The sequence below is a fragment of the Petaurus breviceps genome, unplaced genomic scaffold (genome assembly GCF_028583685.1).
Source record: "Petaurus breviceps papuanus isolate PSGF00001 unplaced genomic scaffold, PetGlider_PUasm1.0 90444, whole genome shotgun sequence".
NCBI classification, from domain to species: Eukaryota; Metazoa; Chordata; class Mammalia; order Diprotodontia; family Petauridae; genus Petaurus; species Petaurus breviceps.
This window is the reverse complement of record NW_027187256.1, coordinates 1,732,393-1,745,287: the sequence shown is the minus strand read 5'-3', so window position 1 is coordinate 1,745,287 and position 12,895 is coordinate 1,732,393. Positions and strand designations below refer to the sequence as shown.

The 12,895-nt window shown below is 34.5% G+C and overlaps 1 pseudogene; it reads right to left on the bottom strand.

Annotated features, from left to right (window-relative positions):
• Positions 1–7,824: 7,824 nt before the first annotated feature.
• LOC138177773 (zinc finger protein 782-like) lies at positions 7,825–8,535 on the bottom strand (annotated as a pseudogene).
• Positions 8,536–12,895: the final 4,360 nt, after the last annotated feature.

Genomic DNA, 12,895 nt, shown 5'->3' with positions numbered 1-12,895 from the left:
CATGGAAATATGATATTTTAACTCAGGAGACCTTTCTCAGTATTAGGGTAGTTGGAGGAAATATAGAGATTATAGATAGACTAGATAGAGAGAAAGAGATGATAGATACATAGATGAATGGATAGATGGATAGATAGATAGAATAGGGTGAGTTGAATGTGAAGTGATGATATCTAAAAAAATAAAAAATTAAGGGGAAAGAGAGGAATATATTGGGAGAAGGAGAAAGAGAAACATGGAATTGGCTAAATAATCTCACATAAAAGAGGTAAGAAAAAGGTTTCACAATGGAGAGAAATGGGGGGGGGAAGTGAGAGGGAATGAGTGAACTTTACTCTCATCAGATTTGGCTTAAGGAGGGAATAACACATCCACACTCCATTGTGTATTTACCCTCAAGAAAGAAAGGGGAAAGGAAATAAATGGGGTGGGGGATGATAGTAGTTAGGGCAAATTAGGGGAGGGTGTAGTCAGAAGAAAACACTTTTGGAAAGGGACAGGATGTAGTGGTAATCCAATTTGACCCCTTTGTATTGGCAAGTAAGTAGGTACTTAGCACTCAGAAATTGACTAAGCCTCTATTGGGGAAACAGAAGGTAATGAACTCCTGTTTTCTGTTACTGAGGTAACAGGAAGGGGTTGGCTGAAACAGGAAGCAAATGTTGTGTGTATATAAGAAAAGCCCTAGAGAGGCACAGTCAGAATGCCTTGGTACAAGAATTTGGAGGCAGAGCAGCTACAGAAGAGAGAATCAATAACTGAACCAGAATTTCCTGAGAATTGTTGGTGGTGAAGCTTCTTCTGAACAGGAACCCAGGAGCCCAGGAGCCCCGTTCCCCCAGGCTGGAAGAGGTGATTCTGATTTTTTGAAAGAGTTGCAGAAGACTGAGGAAGCATGACCAGGATACAGGGACTGTGTCTGTTTGTGGCTTGGTTGAGCCTTCAATTCCTATGAGCAGAAATTGTGAAGGAATTGACATGAACTGGTCCTGTGAACCAGTATGGAGCAGGACCTACCCAGAGATCTGTAAGAGGAACTGGGAGCAGTCTGCCATTGATACCAGGTGACAGTCTGGTGAATCCAAGTAGAATCTGGGACGATGGAAGGGGATCCAGAGAATCTGAGAACTGCCTCCATGTCAAGATGAAAACACCTCTCTGTGGGTACTGAGTAACAATTAAATTATAATTTACTAGTGACCTAGGGGAGAAGAATTTGTGTATTTTCTAATGATTGTACTTAGTGATTAATGATACTTAGTAACTGATTGCTGAATAAGTGACTGATTGAGTTAATTTAGTGTGTTCCATGAGTGGAAGACTTTGACTACTGTACTTTGAGAAGATTGTTCTTTGTTCTAAATACTGTGACCACTTTGATGAAAACTATATGGCCATTTTAATGATAAGTTGTTGTGAATACTATATTGTAATTTTCTGTGATTAGCTGTAATATTGTGAATGCCTTACCTTGATTCTCTGTGAATGTTTTGCTTGGATTTGTTATGATAGATATAGTGTTCACTATACTGTGTAATCTGAATCTTAAAAGTTATTCACAGCTGCCATCCTCTGGAAAACTGCTTGTGCGTGGAAATTATACAGGGTCAAAGAAGAAAATAGAATAAGTCAGGGGCAGGATAGGATGGAGGAAGATATAGTTAGTCTTTCACAAAATGATTATCATGGAAGTGTTTTGCATAACTACACATGTTAGCCTATGATGAATTGATTGCTTTCTCAATGATGCTGGGTGGAAAGGGGAGAAGGGAGTGAATTTGGAACCCAAAGTTTTTAAAAGAAATGTTGAAAATTGTTTTTACATGGATCTGGGAAAAAAGATTTTCAGGCAATGGGGTATAGAAATCTATCTTGCTCTAAAGAAAACTAAGGGGATAGAGAATAAGAGGGTGGGAGTGATGGAGGGAAGGGTAGACTGGGGCAAGGAGTAATCAAAATGAGTACCATTTTTGGGTGGGAGTGAGGGGAGAGATGGGAAGAAAATTTGGGACTCAAAATCTTGTGTAATTGAATGTTGAAAACTAAAAACAAATAAATTAATTAATTAAAAAATCTTTAATGTTTATGTTTGCTCCCCTCCTTAATTCTAATCTCCTTTTTATCATTACACTCTGTTTTATCTTATTTCACTTTCATTCTGTGCTAAGCTCTGCCCTTTTATTGTTTCTCAGAATTTATCCTCTCTCAAAGCAGACTCTTCCTCCCTTCCCTCCCATCTCTTTGCTCTGTCTTTCAAACATGAACTTGCAGCAAAGTTAGCAGAGAGAAGTCAGGAAAATGCCTGAGCTCTCCCCAGTTTCCCTCAGAAATGAAGTCAAATTCAAGCCTCTAAACAGATTCTGCAATACAAAGCTCTAGTTCATTAAGAGAAAAAACCACTTCATGGAGATCATAGAAGTGGGAGGAAGACCTGTATGTAAAAAAATATTTTTAGCAGCTCTTTTTGTAGTGGCAAAGAAGTGGAAATTAAGGGGATGTCCATCAATTGGGGAATGGCTAAACAAGTTGTTATATATGAATGTAATGGAATATTATTGTGCAAAAATTAACTGAAAACAATTCCTTAAAAATACAATTGACCATAATATACTTAGAGGATCCTAGAAAATCAAGTAAAAAACTACTTGAGACAATAAATAAATTTGACAATATTGCAGGATATAAAATAAACCCACATACACACTTGGTATTCCTATATATTTCTAATGAAATCCAACAGCAAGAGATAGAAAGAGAAATCCCATTTAAAGTTTCTGTAGACATTATAAAATATTTGGGAATCTACCTGCCAAAGCAAACCCAGAACTTATATGTCTAGAACCACAAAACACTTTTCACACACAAAAAAGTCAGATATAACTAATTGGAAAAGCATCAATTGCTTGTGGCTGGGTTGAGATAATATAATAAAAATGACAATTTTACCTAAATTAAATTACATATTTAGTGCCATACCAATCAATTTACCAATAAACTATTTTATAGAGCTATAAAAATAGTAACAGAATTAATTTGGAAAAACAAAAGGTCCAGAATGTCAAGGCAATTAATGAAAAGAAATGCTAGGGAAGGTGGACTAGCTATACCAGATTTTAATCTGTACTATAAAGCAACAGTCATCAAAACTACTTAGTACTGGCTGAGGAATAAAATAGTGGATCAATGGAATAAACTACGTACATGAGACTCAGCAGTCAATGACTATAGTAATATACTGTTTGATAAACTAAAAGACCCCAGACTTTTTGAATAAGAACCCACTATGACAAAAACTTCTGGGAAAACTGGAATATAGTATGGCAGAAACTTGGCATAAACCATTATCTAACACCATATACCAAAACCAAGTCTAATTTGAGTACATGATCTGGGTATAAAGGTTGATACTATAAGCAATCTGGGAAAGCAAGGAGTAGTTTGCCTGTCATATTTGTGCAGAGGGAAGGCTTTAAGACCAAACAAGAATTAGAGTGCATTATAAAATGCAAAATGGATAATTTTAGTTACATTAAATTGAAAATCTTCTGTACAAACAAAGCCAATGTAACCAAGATTAGGAGGGAAGTGGAAAATTGGGAAAGAACTTTTACAACCAATGTCACTGATAAAGGACTCATTTCTAAAATATACAGAGAATTGAGTCAAATCTATAAGAATACAAGTCATTCTCCAATTGATAAATGGTCAAAGGATATGAACAGGCAGTTTTCAGAGGAAGAAATTAAAGTTATCTATAAAAATATGAAAAAATGCTTTAAATCACTATTGACTAGAGAAATGCAAATCAAAACAACTCTGATGTACCACATCTCACCAGTCATATTGGCTAAAATGACACAACAGGAAAATGACAAATGCTGGAGAGGCTGTGGAAAAGTTGAAACACTAATGCATTGCTGGTGGAGTTGTGAACTGATCCCACCATTCTGGAGAGCAATCTGGAATTACACCAAAAGGGCTATAAATAATTTCATATCCTTTGACCCAGCAATGCCACTTCTAGGGTTGTATCCTAAAGAGATGATAGAAATGGGAGGAAGACCCATATGTACAAAAATATTTATAGCAGTTCTTTTTGTGGTGGCAAAGAATTGGCAATTAAGAGGATGCCCATCAATTGGGAAATGGCTAAACAAGTTGTGGTATATAAATGTAATGGAATATTATTGTGCTATAAGAAATGAGGAGCAGACAGACTTCATATTTACTTGGAGAGGCTTATATGAACTGATACTGATTGAGAAGAGCAGAACCAGGAGAAATTTGTACACAATTACAGACACAATGTATGTGTGATGACCAACTTTGATAGACTGGGCTCTTCTCAGCAATGCAGGGTTATAAATCATACCCAAAAGACTCATGATGGAGAGAGATGTCTACATTCAGAGAAAGAACTAGAAAGAATCAAGTTAGAATCCAGATTGAAGAAAACTACCTGCTCTCAGCCTTTTTCTTGTTTGGTTTTGTTTCCTCTTTCCTATTATTCATTCATTCCAACTGATACAATCCTCCTTCATAACCTGACTAATGTCTAATGTGAAAATATTTGCAGATACTATACCTGATTACATGCCACCATGTTGGGGGAGGGGAGGCAGGGAAAGAAAATTAGAAATTCGAGGAATCGTAGAAGAGAATCTTGTAAACTAAACTAAACAAACAAATTCATGAAGACCAAAAAAAAAAATTACAATTGACCAAATGGGGGAAAAATCTACTGATGAAAACAATTCCTTAAAAGTTGAATTGGCCATATAGAAAAAGAGCTACCAAAGTTCACCGAAGAAAATAATTCTTTAAAAATTAGAATTCGACACATAGAAGCTAATGACTCTATGAGACATTAAAAATCAGTCAAAAAAATCAAAAGAATGAAAAAAATAGAAGAAAATGCAAAGTACCTCACTGGAAAAACAATTGACTCATAGAATAGATATAAGAGAAATAATTTAAGAATTACTAGGCTACCATAAAGCCATGATAAAAAAAAATAAAGAGCTTGGACAGTATCTTTCAAGAAATCAAGAACTGGAATGTCAAATAGTCATCAAAAGAATCCACCAATCATCTCCTGCAAGAGATCCCAAAATGAAAACTACAATGAATATTATATCCAAATTCCAGAATTATCATGTCAAGGAGAATATACTGCAAGCAGCCAGAAAGAAATAATTCAAGTATTTTGTAGCCATAGTCAGGATTACACATGCTTTAGTAGATTCTACATTAAATGATCAGAAAGCTTAGAATATGATATGCTAGATCTTGGATTACAACTAAGAATCAACTACCCTGCAAAATTCAGCATGATATTTTTTTGGGGAAAGGTGTACATTAAGGAGGAGGTGGTGCTTGAAAGGAGGGAAAATTGGGGAAAGGGGTAGTAAGAAGTAAAACACTTTCGAGGAGAGCCACGGTGAAAGGAGAGAGAAGAGAAAAGGTTGAAAATCAATGACCATTTCTTACGTATTGAACAGGAATTTTAAAAAGCACAGTAGAAGGTTTGGATAACTTTCAACTGGGAATTTTTTGGGAAGGTTTCATTTGAGGTGAATGAGAAAGAACCAGTGAATGGATGACAAAATGCAGGGTTTGAAAAATGGCAGGCAGGAATTGAGAATCAGAGAGAATCTAAAGGAATAACAGGATGTGAATATGATCATTAAGGAAAAAAAAAAGTTTATGTAGGTTTTCATTTTCCATATAGGTTTAGCCTGAGGTTGTCTCAGCTTAAGAGGCAACAATGTTTAGCTAGAAAGAGGGTAGACCTCCCCCTCCAACACACAGGCAAACCAGCCCCTGTTGTGTAGTTTCATTGACTGAAGAATGACTAGAGCATCTAAATGGAAACCTACTGCTATGACATTCATCTGAGTGAATATATATTTATGTGTGTATATTTACACACACGCACATATATATGCAGTTCTCAAACACACATTGGTACATACAAATATGTTCATAAGTATACATGTATATCAGATATATGTTTTGCATTTTTGAACATGTTTGTATAAGTGTATATTTTATGACCAATAACTAGCCTGATACTTGATATGCAGTGATTGCTTGATATTTTCATTGATGTAGATGGAGTATCTGAAACAATATTAGAATGTTCTGGGAAGGAATCAATCACATTGAGAGGTAATATTGACTAAAAATGTTATTCATCATATTGAGTTTATTCTAAATTTTTATTAAAACAATTAAAAATAAGAATTCTGTTTCTTCTAAATATAAGGATGATGGTATAAATGCCTTAGATTCTGTTCCACTAATAATTTCTCAGAGAAAAAAAGCCATTAATTTTTTCTCTTAAGTCTTTTATAGAATCAAGAGCAGACTAATAATTTCATTATGACATTTCCCTTTTAAAGGATGGAATTTTGGTAAACCTAGAAATTTTACATTTGGCAGCCAGAGCACCCTTGACCTTGTTTGAAAAAACAAATGTCTTCCTTCTTGTCTCCCTTATACCTTCTAGTCAGGTTTATGACCAACTGTACTTTCTAAATTCTTTGTTTTTCTCTGTCATTTATAAAATCTATCTCTCCCTCTCCTTCCTCTGATCCCTCTCCTCCCCCTTTCTCTCTCTCTCTCTCTCTCTCTCTCTCTCTCTCTCTCTCTCTCTCTGTCTCTCTCTCTCTCTCTCCTTGAAAAATTATTAGTGGAGTCAAAATGAGATATTGCACTGAGACAATTTCAGTACCCTCTTTAAGCTGGAGAGTTGCGGCTATCCCTGGTATTAAAGAAATCTATGTGAGAAAAAAAAAATATATATATATATATATATTTCCTATTTTGATGGCTTACAGAGAAGAAACAAGTTATGGTATGATGGGTGAAATTTAACATAGGAGTGGGGTAAAGAGTTACATTTTCATCTATTTCTAAAAGAAAATATGATTATTTAGAAAACATGGCATCTTAATAGAGCAGAATGTAGAATTTAATTAAAGGGCACACAAGAGATGGCTCACAAATTGGGGCAATGAAAAGTTCTTTACATGTACATTCACATGATAGTCAAGTAAAGGTTAAATATATGATATACACTGAAGTATCTAGTTTGCAGGATGTTGGGAGTAAAGGGACAGAGCACCTGGCTCATTTATTCCCTGTTTAATTTTTCCCTAGAACAGGAAAACCTCAGAAGAATGGTTCTCAACAGAATGTATTTACTGTCCCCAAAACTACAAATCAAATAATCAAATTATCAAATTACTTGCACTATCACAGTGGTAAATAAATGTAAAATGCATAGTTTAGATTTGTGCTCAAAACAATATTTCCACAATTTTTATGCTGAAAGACTTTTTTTTTCTACATGAGAACTCTGATGGAGAAGAAAATTTGACTTCTAATTGAATTCTTTCCCAGACATATTCCATAGAGTTTCTCTTCTGGGTGAACACTATGATGATTAAGAGCTTACTTTTTTTTAGAATCCTTTCCCATGTTCATCACAAATACATGGCTTATCTCCTGTGTGGTTTCTCATAATAAACTGAAGAGAGTTTTTTTTTAACAAAACCTCTTCCCACAGTCTTCACAAATAGAGGACTTTTCTACTATGTTATGAATTCCCTTATGAAGATAAAATGCAAAATTTTGGCAGAACCCTTGCACACTTATTACATGAAACAGGTTTCTCTCCTGTGGACTCTGAGATGAGCACATAGATTTGACTTCTTTCTAAATCCTTTCCCACATTCATCACATGTATAAAACTTCTCTTCTTTGTGCACCATTTGATGAGCATTTATATTTGCTTTACTATCAAAACTTTTCTCACACTCATATGTATGGTTTCTCTCCTGTATGGACTCTGTGATGAGTAAGAAGACATTTCTTCTGACTGAAACTCTTCCCACACCCATCACATATGTATGGTTTCTCTCCTGTATGGACTCTCTGATGTGTAAGAAGACATATCTTGTAACTGAAACGCTTCCCACACTCATTACACATGTTTGGTTTCTCCCCTGTATGGACCCTTTGATGAGCAACTAGGTTGAACTTTTCCCTGAATCTCTTCCCACACTCATCACATATGTATGGATATTCCCCTCTATGGACTCTGTGATGAGCTTGTAGTTGTGAATTTTGAGAGAATCTCTTCCCACACTCATTACACATGTATGGTTTCTCTCCTGTATGGACTCGGTGATGAACTTTTAGTCTTGACTTTTGAGAGAATCTCTTCCCACACTCATTACACATGTTTGGTTTCTCTCCTGTATGGACTCTCTGATGAGTTTGTAGGTTTGAGTTTTAAGAGAATCTCTTCCCACACTCATCACATATATATGGTTTCTCTATGGTGTGGATTTTGCAATGAATACGTAGATTGGTCTTATGATGGAAACTCTTCCCACACTCATCACATATATAGAGCTTATCTTTGCTGGGTGATTTCTGATGAGTATTCAGTTTTGATTTAAAACTTAACCTTTTGCCACCATAATAACACTCATTCCTCTCTATTTTATGGTTTCTTGTGTTCATCAGGTTGGGAGAAGTGAAGGAAATCCTTTCTAAAGATGGATTATTTCTATTTTTAGGCCATGATATTTTTTCAGTAGATAAGCCAATGTGACTTCCAAGTGGCAAATTGCTTATCATCTCTATATTCATTGCTTTCTGATTCAGAGAATCACCCTGTTTTCTGTGACATATTTCCTTCCCCTTGTCCCACTGAGAGGTTTGCTGGACCATGTGAGACAAGTGTCCCACACTTTTTGGCTCGTAACCACTTTTCATGGATGGAGGTTTTTTCTAGTTGAATTAATCATTCATAGCAACTTCCCACAGATTTTCATGAGGAAACACCCTTCCACAGACCTGCAAATGTTCATCTTGAAATTCCACATGCCTTGAAATTTCTCCTTGAATATTTAGAAAATTATTCTCTAGCCTGGAAATATTAGTGGACTTGCTTTCCCAAAATTGTAAGTATTTGTCTACCTTTTGCTATAGAACTCTAGGAGTTTCCCTTAAATATTCATCATGTCACATATTTTTGCTTTCAGGACCTAGTAGTTGCTCCTTGGAGAAGAAAATATTTGTTGGGATTTCCAAATGTTTTAATATATTTCTCTTTCTTGATAGATGATTTATATTTTTGGATTTCTTGACTTGATTAAACATCTGGTACATCTCATTTTCCTAAAATTAAAGCAGAAATATATCAACTACAAATGATATATTTCAGTTAATTCCAAGTAACTTATTTATTCTTCTGTGGTATACAGTCAGGGATTAGAAAATTAAGGGTTACTGAAGTAATTCAGGAGTATAATTTTCATATATTTATTGTATATAGTAAATAATGAACTCCAAATGTAATTAAAGGGTAAAGGTATTACAAAAAATCATAAATCTTTGTACAAACAAATGGATGCAAGAAATTTATATGACAAATTCATAAAGGCATTTCCACTGTGTAAATGGAGAAAATGTCTATTGAAGGGGGAAAAAATCAGCGAAGGCACTTTTTAAGAGACGACATTTGATCTGGGGCATTTAGAAATGAGGAATATCGTGAACAAGGTCTTGAAGGATGGAAATCATTGAGCAGATATAAGGAAGGTACAACATTGCTAATTGGGAAAGGTTATTGTAGAATAAGCTTTAAGACAGGGATAATATTTTTTCTCTTTGTATTCAAGCACCTAACACAGTATCTTACCCTCAGGAAATTATTAATAAATGTTTGTTGAGTTTATTTGAAAAAAAAACACTTTTGAAATTATATAATCTTGGTTATTTTAGTGCCTACATGAAAGCAGTGAAAGAGGGAAAAACTTTGTTAGGAGACTGGATTTTTAAAGGAAGGATCAAATAAGCTCAAGTCCAAAGTTTCCTGGGCAAGGAAAACAGATAAGGTAAATGAAAATTAATATTATCATTAACAAGATGAAGGCCACTGTACTAAGGCCTTAAATTTTCTTCAAGCCAATGTGGAATAAACTCTCTCTCATCCTGGCAAATTATCAATAATCATGGGAGAATGAGCAAATTACACTGGGAAATATAATCAGGAAAGAAGGGTGTTCTACAGGGAAGGTTGTTTCCAAGAAAGAAATACAGGGAAAACTATATAAGGTGAAGAGCTTGTTAGCTATGGAGTATAATCAGTTGAAGTATGAATAGTGGAATTTGAGGATAGAGGAGAGTATCAATTGTGGGAATGGAGCTGAGATGGCTAGGTATGAAAGGATGCAAGCCACTGAGACTTGTCTGATCTAGTCATAGGCAATTGGCATACTGAATATATTCTTTAGGAGTCATTTAAGAAACCTTCCTTTAGAAACCTTTCAGAGTTTCTTCAGGCAACAGAGAATTCAGTTAGTGACTACTGGGAGATGAAGCACTTTATTCTTTCAGACATGGCTTTGATACAGACCATCTTTAACTGAACTTTTCTGTTCCCTTTTTAGGTCTGGAGCTTCATGTTTACATACATTTCCTGGGATCAAAGGATTTTAGCATTTAGAAGTATTGTGAAACCATTAGAATTTATCTACCCATACATACCCATATTCGTGGGGAAACTGCCCATGTCTTAAGGGATTTGCCTAAAACCAGACGTACACTGTCATATTCATACCTTGGCTCCTTTTGTCTCTTAGAATATGCTTTATGAAAATTCAGACATGCTTGGCATTTTCCTTCAAATTTCCATCAGACAGCTTTTTGCCTCTTAAGGAATACAGTTTTGGTGTCCAGCAGGGCAGTTATCACTTAGTTAAATGACCAGTGCTAATTGGGATGCAACTCTGATAGTGGGAGTTATAAATCTCTTTTTCAAGTTTCAGTTTTATTTGAGAATCTGCAGATTTCATTCTCATACACTCTAGATATTGGGAAGTTACCGAAACTTTCTGCCCATTACTCAAGCATAAGGATACTTGGATTCTTTGAGAAACTCCTAAGAACTGAAGCAATTCACCACAATCAGTGTAAGTACTTTCTCCTAACTAAACTCAACTTCCTAGCTCCTTATTAAAGGTTATTAAGCCTCTTGATTTCTATTACTGGTTCATTCCCTGCTCCATTATCTTCTTGCCCTTACACATGCAAACACTCTAAAGGGAATTCTGAAATCACTAAACATGAGTCTCTTTAATCAAAGCAATAAGGTACTCAAGATGTATGGTTAGATCCTGAACCCAAAGGATACAATTCCAAGCAGCAAATTTTTTTAATGTTTTAAAAATCTTTGTTTAATTTTAATTTCACATGGCGTAGCAGATGCAACTCAGAGTGTACTGTCCACAGCAATGCTATGTGTGAGAAACTGAATTGAAATTTCAAAAAAAAAAAAAAAATAAGGAGATAATAAGAGAGCCAGTCCTGAATTCAATGAGTTCAGGGCAATAAAATGGTTATATACCAACAGAGGTGATTTTTTCAAAAATCCTATCAAATAGACTGCAGCAATTTATCCAAAAAATCATTCATCATGCCAAATTCATATTCATACTAAAAATATAAGGATTCCAAATATTAGGAACACAATGAACATAATTAATAACATCAAAAATCAAAATATCCAAACTACATGATGAGTCCAGTAGATGGAGAAACAGTTTTTGATAAAGTACAGCACTCATTTAAGTAAAAAAAAAAAAACCTCCATAAATTTAAGCCATAGAACTACTTTTTTCTAATATAATAGAAATCCATCTAAAACAAAAGAAAGCAAAACAAAAAATTCTGTTTTCATAATGGATACACTAGAACCTTTTCCAATTAAAATAGGAATAAAGCAAGGATGCCCACTCTCCCCATTTTAATTTGATATTGTTCTGCAAATGCTAGCAACTGCCTTCAGACAATAAAAAGAAACTAAAATCTTAAACAGAGGTAAAGAGGCAATACGAAATCCCAATTTGCTAATGATATTGATGACACATATGTTATATGTTAGAAAATAAAGATATTAATCATGAAAAATTATAACTTCAACAAAAGCTACATGCTAAAAGTTGAACTGTCAAAATTAACTGCATTTCTATATGATATCAAAATCCCCAAAGCAATAATAATAAAGGGAAATCTCATTACAAATAACCACAAAATGGATAATGTATCTAGGGGCCTCATAAAAGCCCACTGAATAATTTTATAGATTCAATTACATAGTGGACCTTAAAGAAATAAAGATCAATTTAAATAGCTTGAGGGACATTCAGTGCTCATGGCTAGACTTGACAATATAATAAAAATTACAATAATTTCACTATTAATTTGCACTTTTCATGTTATATCAATTAAAGTAGTAAGGGGATACTTCATAGAATTTGATAAAAGAATAACAAAATGCATTTGGAAAAATAAAAGATCTTGAATATCAAGGGAAATGCTGAATAGAAGTAGGAACAAAGGGGAATAGCACTTCCAGACTTCAAACTATACTTTAAAAAGAGTAGTGATTACAACCTTTTAAAACTTGCCATTTTTTTTAAAGAGGGAAACTAATGGAACAGACTGAATAAGGTAGAATCAGACTACAATAACTCCAGATTTAATTAGAGTGGAAACCATAAGTTCCTGAGGAATGAATTCCCTTTTGAGGAAAAAAAAGAACTACTGGGAAAATTGTAGAGAAGTCTTGCATATATTTGTCTTAAACCACTATTTTATACAATATTACATAACACATTTGAATTGGATATGTGACTTTAATATTAAATATTAAATAATGTTTAAAAATATAAGAGAAGCAGATCATATACTTTTCCTAGTGATGGGTATAAAAGGTATTTAACCAAACAAGAGATTGAGGCAATTACAAAAGATAAAATAGGAATCATTAATCATATGAGAAGAAGGAAGGCTGTTGAATGGGGCAGGGGAGAAG